This window comes from Corvus brachyrhynchos, unplaced genomic scaffold (assembly GCF_000691975.1).
Source record: "Corvus brachyrhynchos isolate BGI_N302 unplaced genomic scaffold, ASM69197v1 scaffold19, whole genome shotgun sequence".
NCBI lineage: Eukaryota > Metazoa > Chordata > Aves > Passeriformes > Corvidae > Corvus > Corvus brachyrhynchos.
In genome coordinates this window covers 3,183,379-3,195,341 of record NW_008246061.1, presented here as the reverse complement: position 1 = coordinate 3,195,341, position 11,963 = coordinate 3,183,379, and positions in this window count along the sequence as shown.

The window sequence follows — 11,963 nt, the reverse complement described above, 5'->3', positions numbered from 1 at the left end:
CCTCCAGCCTCTGCCCTGCTCCCCTCCCGCCCCTTCCTCAGCACAGCTCTGGGGGCCCTCCAGTTCTCCTGAAAGCTCTAGTTATCCGGCTGTTCTCTAGCCGAGATGTCCTGGTGTCCGTCCTCCAGCCTCAGCCTGGGCTCTTCAGGCAGCAGGTGAGGAGTGGGCAGGGGTATTCAGCTCTCCCATAGTGTGGGTGGAGTTTCCTTGTCAGGGACTGGACAAGGTCCCCAAGGAACCCCAAGGTGAGTGTCCCAGGTGGGTGGCACTGAGGCTGCCCTTGGATGGCTGCATCTATTCCCTCACTGCCTGCCCCCACCAGGGCTCCTGCAGGGTGCTGGGAGGGCCAGGTGGGCTGGGGACATCTGGGTTGTCCTCCGTTCATATGCTGTGGGACATGGCAGCTCTCTGAATGAGCCCTCCTCCCCTGCACGTTGTCATGCAGCCCCAGCAGTGCCAAGTGCCCGTGTGGGATGGTGGGGGGTGCTGGGGAGCAGAGGTGAGCACACGCAGGGCTGTGCAGAGTGTGTGTGTGTGTGTGTGCACCCTGGCGGTGAATTCGAGGGGGATTTGGGCAGAGGAGGGTGTTTATTGGGGCACACACGTGTCCAGAAGGTGGGAGGAGGAAAGAGGGTGTGCATGGAGCAGTGCCCAGCAAGACCAAGGTGGGTCCATCAGCCCTGTCCCTGCTCTGCCCCAGGGGTGCCTGGCTGGTGCAGGGCTCCCCAAAAAGGCTCCTTTCCAGGGTATCCCCCATACACCTCATCCTGGCCCAACTGGCAATGGAGTTTTATTGCTGCTCCTGGGAGCTGCTGTGGAGAGATCCAGGGAGGAGCTCCCAGCCCATCCATCACACACTGACTTGGCATTTATGGGGAACCCGAATAACAAATTGTCCCTGGGACATGCGTGGGTGTCGGTGTCAAGGATGGGCTCAGCAAAATTCCCGCAACTCCTGCCTGTGCCTGCTCCCTCCTGGCACCCACAGGACCACCATTGTCTGGACCAAGGGCTGCCCTTTCCCAGACTCCGGAGTCCCCTTGGCCACACTGCAATGTGCCCATCTGCCAGCCTGGCCCACATCATAGGTGGACAGGGGTGGGTACAGTCATGGCTGAGTGTCTCACCAGGACAGGCACAGCTCCCACAGCCTGGCTCTCTGGTGCCAGGGATTACTGGGGTACCAGTTTGGTTTTACAGACAGATGTGGTGGCATCTGGAGTGTTGCACCCTGTTGTGCTTCCCAGTACAAGACAGATGCTGGTTACTGGACTGAGTCCAGGGAAGAGCTGGGGGAATGGCTAAACCACTCATGAGAGAAACAGTGCTCTCCACCCTTGGGGATATCCTAAAGCCTGTGGACTATAGCCCAGAGAATCCAGCTTTAGGTGACCCTGCCTGAGCAGGGATGGCACTGGACCATCTCCAGAGGTTCCCCAACCTCAGAGTGCTGTGAGTCAGTCATGAGAGTGTCAAGCCCTGGAACAATGTCCAAAGGCCAGAGGACAAAGAGAAATAAGAATCCAGTTTTGTTTCCTTTTGGAAGCATCTACAGTTGCAGAGGATGGACAGCAATTAAGGGAAAAGCTGGGTGGTGGTGTAAGATATAAGGGAACTGAAGTCCCAGTCCTCCTTTAGCTGTCCAGCATCACCGGAGAACACCAAAGGGAAATGTGGCATGTTTTCAAATAAAACAGCAATTCAGGCCCGGTCTCATATTTCTCTACCTGTAAGCGGATCATGGTAACAAAAAAAGATGATAAACAATATACAGTTTGTCCAAAATTCGGCAATTCTTTCCATAAAGGGTGCTAGGATTCTGATGAAACGTGGTTTTATCATGACATTTTGCTCTGTGAGAAAGCTCTTCTTGGCTGTAGCCAGCACTGTGTGTTGCTCAGCAGAGCACAGACGGCCTGACAACAATTTGGCTGCTAAACTTCTAAAAATAAAAGTCATCCTTTTTTCTTTCTTTTTTTTTCCTCTCCAAAGAAACGTTGCAGCATCACACCTTCCCCCCAGTACAAACTGTCAAACCTCTTCAGGCTGAGGGGCTGTGCATGACACTGAACTCCAAGATTATGTCATTTTAGTTTTTTGCACTATTTTATTCTCAAAATGGGGTATTTTCTCTGGTCTTGGCAGAAAAAAAGGAGGAAAGCAGAGGTCATAGGGTGGGTTCAAACACTTTTTGTTGTTTGGGGCTGCCCAGAGAGGAGCATTTGTGGGGCTCTTCTGAAACCATCTGCTCTGATGAGGAGGCGGGGCTGGAGCTCAACCCCTGCTCTCTGGGGTGGGGGTGGTTCTGGTGCTGAACTGGTTTGAACTGGGAGCTCCATCCTGCAGCATCACCCCTCACGGCCGCAGGGCAGCTGCCTGAGGCTCTCCTCGTGCTTCCCCAGGGCTGAGGGACAGAGCTGACACTGCTGCTAGTCATTGCTTAACAGCCAGGAGACTTCAGAGTGGGGCTGCAGGGCATGAACCAGAATTAAATAACAACAATAACAATAATTGATTATTTTTATCTGAATATGTACCTATATCTATATTTATTTAACAGAGCTTTACTCGAAGCCATGCACCTCCCATCACCTGAAATGTCCAGTTAAGAGGAATTGCTTTAGCTTGCAGATGTTTTGAAGAAGCTTCTACTGTCCTTCCCAAGGGAAACTTGGCACCACTGAGTGTCTGTCAGGGGTTGGAGGTCCCTGGTGTCTTGGGAGTCCACAGAGGTGTCACCCTTGCCTTTGGACATGTCCGCTGGTGATGCTGTAGGAAAATAAAAGGCATCCAGACCATGATAACAGACCTGCCACCCCCCTTGCCCCTGCTCTCAGCCCCCTAGCTTTGCTTGGAGCACCTATTGCTCTCAGTTTTACCCTTCTCCCATGTTTTCACTCAGATTGGACTTTCCTGCCTGTTCCTAGGAGTGCACCAGACGCTTTGCCTAATGGATCACATCCATTGTCTCTTCCTCCACTAGACCAAATACCCTGGCAAGGAGGGAAATTAGATCACCTTGACATCATTTGTTCCTGGTAGAGTTGTGTTGGCTGGTTTTTATCCTTTATTTTTATCACAATATTGGTACTTACAAATTGATTGTTCAATAATTTGTTCTAAAATTTTTCAAGGAACTGAACCCAGCTTGGCTGATCTGTAACTCCCCAAACCCCTAATTTCCTTTATTTATGTATTTCTATTTTTCACAGAAAAAGTGCTTTTTATGCACTTCCCCAGGATCCCCTAAGCCTTCAAAATTTGTCACAATCTTCTGCTAATTGTTCAGAAGTTGCTTACATTTTCCAGGGTGACTTCTCTTGACCCCTGACTAGTCAATGCACCGAGCTTCTCTCGCTAATGGTGACAGCTCCGGGCACTAGTTACAGGCTTGCACTGTGTAGCCACGGTGAGGAAGTCACTGTTTGTGCCTCTGTGTCATCCCTTTGGTTCTTTCCGTCACAAGACACGAATGCTGACTCTTTTTTTCTTTTCATTGCACTTCCAGTATATTTTGGAACTTGTTTCCTTTCCTTTTATGCCCCTCACTGACTGTAACTCTCTCTGCTCCTTACCCTTTCTCATTCTGCCCCCATGTGCTTGAGCTTTCCCTTTATACTCGTCCTTATACTCTCATTCCCATTTTTATAGGACTCCTTTTTGATTTTCAGGACACTAAAGTGCTCCTGATGCAGCAATATTGGCCTTTTACTGTTGTCCTGTGGTTCCTCTGCAGCAGGAAGTTTAGCAGCTGTGCACCTCATATACTCTCTTTTAGTAACTTCTTCCAGTCCAGTATTTCTGATTTTTTCCTTGGGATGTTGCTGGTGGAAAAGCATCCCCCTGAGTTTGTTCTGTTCATGGTTGTGCAGCCACCTGTCATTTTTTGGGTTATCTCTTTTAATTTCAAAACCGATGAACCGCTTTTGGTGATGGCTCTGCCCCACAGGACCCAACTGGTCCTTGCATACTGGTAAGAGGATGGAAGAGCTGCCCCCACCCAACCACCCCAGAACAGCACTTTGGAATAAAAAAAGTATCCAGAGAACTTTACAAATGATCTTTGGGTGGGCTGTGTCCTCCTGCATTTGTTTGTGTGTTGGAATGTCAAAATGGGATGGTTTAGACATAAAAAATTGCTGTTTATTCAGCCAAATGCTTGCTGAATGGAGCCTTAACTTGAGAATAATTGCAGATAAAACGAAGCTATATTTTTGATGAATAAATTGTTCTTCTTTCAAATGTGCTCAATTTAAGGTTTAGTGCCATGATAAATCTTCACTAACTTCTCTTCCTGAGAGAAGCAGCAGCAGGGAGGGAATGTGTCCAGCCCAATGCAGGACAGATGGTCCCAGAAGTGATCCCGCAGGGAAGTGGAGCCTCCTTCCTCTGAGGGAGTGATGGGGACCTACCAGGTCTGAGCCTGAATGTGTAATGGGGAGTAGGAGGGCAGGAGGGGTGGGTTAAAGAGTAGTTATCACCACAGGAAATGTGCCCAAAATGCCACACTTGTTCTCTAGCCAGAGTCAGTCTGTCCACTCATCCCTTCATCCATCCATCCATCCATCCATCCATCCATCCATCCATCCATCCATCCATCCATCCATCCATCCATCCATCCATCCATCCATCCATCATCCTTCCATCCATCATCCCTCCATCCATCATCCCTCCATCCATCCATCATCCATCATCCATGCATCCATGCATCCATGCATCCATGCATCCATCCATCATCCATGCATCCATCCATCCATCATCCATGAACTGGGTTTGCATGGCTAGGTTTTGGTAGCAGGGAGGCTCCAGGGTTGGCTGCTGTGAGAAGCTGCTGGAAGCCTCTCCCATGTCCAGCAGAGCGAATTCCAGCTGGCTCCAGGATGCACCCGCCACTGGCCAAAGCCGAGCCCAGTTGTGACTTGTGACCCTGTGGGTGACCACATGGGAGCAGCCTGTTCCTGAAGGACTGACCCTGTGGAGGGACACACGCTGGAGCAGGAGGAGCAGTGGTGCAGAGAATGTGTGGTAGGGACCAAAACCCTGCCCCCCTGCACTGCTGGGGGGAAACAGGTGTAGAAATTAGGAGTGAAGTTGAGCCCAGGAAGAAAGGAGGGGTGGTGGAAGGTTCAAGATTTGGGTTTATTTCTTATTGTCCTACTCTGATTTGATTTGCAATAAATCGTATTTTCCTCAGTCAAGCCTGTTTTGCCTGTGATGGTAATGGATGGGTGATCTCTGCCTGCCCTTATCTTAATCCAGAAGCTTTTTGTTCTATTTCCTGTCCTCTGTCCAGCTGAGGAGAGCAGTGATGGAGAGGCTTTGGTGGGCACCTGGTGTCCAGCCAGAGCCAACCCACAACAATCTGCTGCCTGTAACGGTGGGAGGTGGGAAAAGGGACTGTGTGTCCTGCAAAACCCTTGGAGCCAAGGAGGCAGGGGTGCACAGTCCAAAGCACATCTGAAGGGGCTGTGGAAGCCTGGAGAGGCCACAGCTGCAGCCCCATGCAGCAGCCAAGGGAAAGTCAGCAGCATGCTGGGATGGGGACAAGAACTCAGCCATGGGCTGGGAGGTGGAAGGAATCCAGAAACTGTGGGCAGTCAGAAGCACCAGAAGACAATTTCCCAAAATATGAAACCATGTTCTGTGTCATTTTGTGCAAATTTTTCTGCAAGTTTGTGGCCTCTGCAATAGATACTTAATGAATACCACAGGAAACATGATTGCAGTAGCCCTCTGGCTACAAAAACGTCATCACCAGGCCTGCCATATTCTTGGGGCAGTGGGGACCGTTCTGCTGGGAAGGTTCTCCCAGCACAGCCTTTTTCACTCCATGTCCTTGTTGGTTCTGCCCATCATCTGTGACCACTGGATCAGCACTGGCGAGCAATGGCCAGTCCCCACGGCGACCATGCCAGCCCAGAGGGATGCTGGAAGGGACTCTGCCCTGCTGGGAGAGGTGGCAATGCCCATCACTGTGAGCTGTCCTTCTGTCCTGCCCCTCACATATCTCTGCAAGGTCTGAGAGAAGAGCAGGCTCTGCCCTTTTTTTGGCACACCTGTCTGGGGGCATCTGCTGCTGGTGCCACCAGGCAGGGCAGAGCTGGCCCCTGACTCAGTGGGCTGCAAGGGCTGCCCAGTCCTGCCCTGGGAAGAGCAGTGGCTCAGAGGGCCACACGTCACATGTGTGACCTCAAAAGGGAAACACTAAGCTGCTCTGCTTTGGGAGAAGCTTAGCACTTAAAGCTGATTTCAACAGCTTTTGCCTAAAGTTTTAAGACCCGTCACTAATCAGCAGCTGGTTTATGGCTGTTGTAAAAGATCAGAAAAAAATAAAGAAATCTCCCGAACTTGGGGGAGCGCTTCCCAGCGCCCACATCCATCACGGCCGTGCCGACATTTATGAGCGCGGGGAGCCATAAATCCACGCAGGGCTGACATCGGCCTGGGACTCAGAGCTGAAGGGGAAGTGTTGTGTCTGAATCTGTGTCCTGCCCTGGGAGAAACTTCATTAATGCTTTGCACAGGGGAGACAGACACATCCAAGCCCTGGGACATTCATCCCCAGATTTTGCAGGCTGTCCTGCCCGCTCCTGCCACTGCCTGGCACTCCTGGTGTATGTTTTTATGCTCCCGAGCCTCCTTGGGGCAGGAGATCTGGGTGTTTTGTTTGGAGGTGGAACAGGAGGTGGCACATTTTGATGTGATTTTGGTTACTCTCCTAGAGCAGTTCAGGTGCAAGCTACCTCTCTCCTCAGATATGAAATTGAATGGAAGAATTTGGCCCAGGGGGGTCCTTGGTGTATAACTGCTGGTTCGCTGGACAGAGCTGCTCTGCCTCAGGTTCTGGGATGCTCTGGGCCATGGGGAAAATCACCTTCAAGGGATGGCCGTGACCTGAGGTGTCTCTTTTTAGACTACAAGCACTTCTGTGGGTAGCAGGTGCAGACACTGCTGCCACAGGAACCTGATGGGGAAGGCTCCTGGCCTTGCACTCCAGGCTTGTGGTAAAATTCAGCCCAACAGGAGGGTGTTGTGGGCAGCACAAGTGTCCTGGCTCCTGTCTTTGGGCACAGCTTGGACCTCCTGGGGCAGTGGGAGCTGCAGCTGGGAGTGGAGAGCTGGAGAGATCTCATCCAGCCCCTAGTGCTGGGGCTAGACATGAACCTGATGGGGAAGGCTCCTGGCCTTGCACTCCAGGCTTGTGGTAAAATTCAGCCCAACAGGAGGGTGTTGTGGGCAGCACAAGTGTCCTGGCTCCTGTCTTTGGGCACAGCTTGGACCTCCTGGGGCAGTGGGAGCTGCAGCTGGGAGTGGAGAGCTGGAGAGATTTCATCCAGCCCCTAGTGCTGGGGCTAGACACGTCTATGGGTCTGCTCAGCCTGGTGCAAACCTGAGCTGAGCCTGTTGGCAGCAGAGACCAGAGTCAGCCACCTCCCCTGGTGCTGGCAGCTGTTCCAGAGCACTCTGTGTGTGCACAAACCTTGTGCATGGTGGTTGCCACCTGCCCTGGCCAAGCCTCCTCTCCTCTGAGTGCAGCACCTTGGTCCTTTCCCTGTCAGCCACGGAGCAGGAGCACAAGGGAATGCTCCATGCCCAGCCTGGTGAGGACAGGCTGAATGAGGTGCCTGTGGAAGCCAGTGATGTGTGGCAAGGATGCCTTGGCCACCATCAAGGCGATGTGCTCACTCAGCCACCAGCTCCAGCAGCCCTGTCTCCAGGGCAGAACCTCACTCCACTGACTTGGAAAATATTTTCTTTGCAAACCTAAGGAAACTACGTGTGTGTGTGTGCAGGGGAGAGGCCTGAGGTGTCCCCAGCCACCGCCTTGCTCCGCTTACAAATAAATTGACATCTTGTAGGAGAGCTGTCCAGAATACTTAGTAATTATAGCTCACCCTGAATTGCAAACGAATGTGGGCTCATCAGCTCTCTTACAAATCACTGCAAAGGCCTTACAGGTTACGCCCTTCTTCCCCCCCATTAAAGGGCTGCATTTGTGCTGTAAACAGTAAAAATAGAGAGTGTTGTTATTAATGAAGATGTGCTGTAACTGCTGACTCTGAGGCACAGCTCGTCTCCATATGGCCATTACAGTTGAAGGACAAAACCAATATTTTATGTTTCTCACAGTTATTGTTCATCAAATGTTTATGAAAATGCATAATGACTGCGTATGATGAGCGCGCTTTTCAATAACGGGAGTGAGATGAGGACCCGTGTGAATTTCCAATCCAGATAAGTAAGACCATTAAATTAATAGCTTAATTACATGATAAATCTCAAAACATTTTCTAGAATGCATTTTATTTTTATTTAACCTAATAACATGTTTAGCTGCAACTCTTTCTGGGATTCATGTAATAAGCCTGCAGCAGTGGTGATGCTTCCCCGAGTCTCAGTTTGTATTTTTATTGCTGTTCTGCAGGGTGCCGAGGGTGGGGTCCTGCTGCTGTGTGGTCCCACGGCACACACCAGGCTGGGGGTGTGTGATCACAGACAGGCTCTGAGAGGGCTCTGGATTCCTGCTCCCAGAAATGCTGAATGCATTACGGTGCTGATCTCTATCCAGCAGGACCTGCATGGGTTTATTCTCCCACTCACACAATCTGAGGTGCTCCCTGACAGCTCAGGGCCCTGCACAGGCTGTGCAAGTGAGATTCACTAGTGCATCTTTCATGCAAGCAATTGCTGTTAATTACCTTCCCTTCCTCACTGCAGCTGTCCAGCTTTGTGCCAAGTCCTTGTGGTGCCATTCCCAGCTCTGAGCCGGTGACTGGATCCTCTGGCTGAGGATGGCATCTCCACTTTGTCAGGGCTGTTCATGGAGTGGCATATGAAAAGAAGAGAGCTGCAGGAAGGGCAGAGTGGCTGGAAAAGCTGCCTTGGCCTGGGCAGTGAGGGGCAGGTGCCCCAGTGAGCTACCTGCTGAGCAGGAGCCCTTGCTTTGGGAGAGCGGCGCTGGTGAGAGACAGGAATTTGGGTGAGAGCAGCACACAGAAAAGAGTCCGTGGTACAAACAGTCACTAGGATGAGTCAGACCAGAAATAAAAGATGTGCATGAACAGCTTAATTAAGGATCTATCTGATTTGGTGTCACTGACAATCTCCTCCCAAGGAGCTGTCAGGGAGCCTTGGGTCTCTGCCCCACTGTGCTTTGAGGTCAGTGGAGAGCGGGGCTGAGAGATGCTGGGAGCTAAATCCTGCAGGTTTGAGGTGTGTGGGAGCTGCTGGGGCTGTGATCCTTCCTCCACATCTCCTGCCCTTGGCCCTGCCCATGTCCTCATCCCCTTGAAGCCACGTGTCCCTGTGCACCTCCAGTTCCTCCTGCACATCCCTCGTGGTGCCTGCTCACCCAAAAAACCAGTGCTCACACCATGGCCCAAGAAAACTCTCTGGGAATGGTCTTGCAGCAGTTTTGGGAACAGCCAGTGGTGTCCCATCACTGTCATCTCATGGATGGGCTCTGGGCGTGGCCTGTGCACATCACTTTAGAAAGTTGGGGCAATTTCTCTCCAAATCCATGAGAAAAACTAGGAATTGGGGTATTTTCTATTCCTTTTCTGGCTGAACTATCAGTGGAAATGTCCCTGCATGCAGTTAATGTGTCAGGCAGGGAGATTTGAGGCTTGTGCTAATTAGCAGATCTGCTGAGCACTCTCAGTTACGGGTATGTCAGTAACAACCAACACCCCACAACAGCAGCAGGGCCTTGCAGCAGCTTCTGAGAGGCATCATGCAATTAGCTGAAGCTTCTGTAAACTATAAATATATAATTAGAGTCTGTCTAATGAGTTAAAGTGGTGGAGGGGTATGTGTGTGCACAGTTCCTGGGCACAAACACCTCCCTGGCTGAGAGCAGCACATTCCAGCAGTGTTGCAGCGTTTATGTCCCACTTAATATTCCGCTTGCAAAAAGGTGTTTTATTAAATGACAATTTGAAACTTAATTGTATTAATTTTCCATTGATTGCATATCTAATTCTAAATGAACTCACTGGCAACTGACTTCCCTGCTGCACATTGAATTAATCTCAACAGTTGATATAGTTGCAAATACAATGCGGAAGGAGTCACAGGCTTGTCACCTGCCTGTCACCCACTCCTGCAGGTGCTAAATACTCACCCTTTGCACCCAAAGAACAGGGCCAAGGCTTTTGCTCTGCAGGAGAGGGTGCTCTTGGGGGTGTCCATCCAGTCAGGGCTCTTGGCCTGACCTTGGCTCTTGGCTCTTGGTCCTCTGCTTGTTGAGATCCTGTTGGAGGCTCATGAGTCATGCCAGTCATGACAGGCTGGTCACAAATAGTCACCCCCATGATTGCTCCAGGGATGGCCAAGCCCCTAAAGGAGCAAGATTACTCTGCTCTTGCTTGGAAGCAAGAAATGCTGCTGGCTGGGACTTTCCTTGTGTCCCTGGATTTCTCTTCTGTGCTTTACCATGGGGCTGTAGCTCTCTGTCCATGGCCACCACTAGCCTCGAGCCCTTCCAGGCCCTGCTGCCCTGGTGATACCCCCATGTGTCCAAGCACTGGGGTGCACAGTGCCTGTACAGGTGGGTGCACAACCCAGGCATGCACAGAAGGGGGGGATGGACTGTGAAGACCCAATGAAGTGATCACAGCTGCCCTGCCATCAGCCAGAGCCGCTGCTGCCCCCCTTGGTGGGTCCTTCTGTGCTATCTGCCCTAGGGTTGTCCTTGTCACCAGGAGCTGTGCTGGATCAGTGGCCCTGCCTGGTGAACTGGACTCTCTGGGGTAAGATCCATGATAAGGGAGGATCCATGACACAGCTGAAATTCCCTCCTGCAAGCACAAGAATGAGCCCAGATGTTTCTCCAAACAGGCTTTGAGGTGCTGTGCAGTTTCTGCCCCTAAATACTCTCATGTCCCCGATGGTGGATCCAGAAGACGAGTGGAAGAACATCCCCAACAGCTTCTTCATCCCTATTCCATCCAGGGGCTACTCCAGATACTCCTGTGACTGGAGAAAGGAGAGGCTCCCAAGAAGAACCATTTGCAGGTGCCAAGCAAGGACCTTGCTGAGTCCATGAACATCACCATGGGCTGTTCTCAGTGCTCTGCTGCCCTGGACCCTCCCCAGCTCCAAATCCGTGTCCTCCTAATGAAAATGAAGGGCATGTCTCACTTAGGGACACTTGTGCTCTGGTTCCCACTCCCACAGAAGCTTCTCCATCCATGCCAGCTATGAGAAGAGGCATGGGCAGGTCCCCAGTCCCAGTTTCCTGGATGGGTAGGGTGGTGGTGGGAGCCTGCAGGGAAGATGTGAGCTGTCTAGTAGCCAGAATGGGGGTGGTGGCCCTTCCCTTCAAAGGGACATGGGACACCATTGGCTGGGGGACTGTGGGATAACATCCTGTGTGGAGAGCAGGCACATAGAGGGGTCCCTGGGGTACAGGGGTGGGTACTCTCGGCCCTATCGACTGGAATGGCCACAGGAGCTGGGCAGTGTCCTTGCCCCAAGCAATGTGTCCATGCTCCTGCTGCACCCAAGCTCAGCATCTCTGCGGAACATGGTGATCGTCACTTTTATAGGCACTATAGCAGCCATTGCTTTATTCGAATGGAGGCTTCTTATGGTTTAGCATCATTAAATACAGATGCAACTTGTGTTCCTGAAGCCATAATGCCCCTTCCTGTTACTGCCTCACAATTAACTGGGCTATAAAGCTTTCAAACATATTGCAGGCACTAATTCAACTGGATGGTGAAGAAACACGGTTTTATTGGGCAATTACAGTGCTTGGAACATGCTCCAGTCTGCACGGTACCTTCCCAATAGGAACAGGGGCTGCCAGGCCATGTCACTGAGAAAGGTCCAAAGGTGTCATCCAAATGGCCATGTCTCCAGGCTGTAGGGATGGTTTTATTTACTTCTTAATAAAAAGCTCTCCAGGAGTGATGAGAGCTCCACGATCTGTGCAAGTTGGGCTGGACCATCCCCTCTGC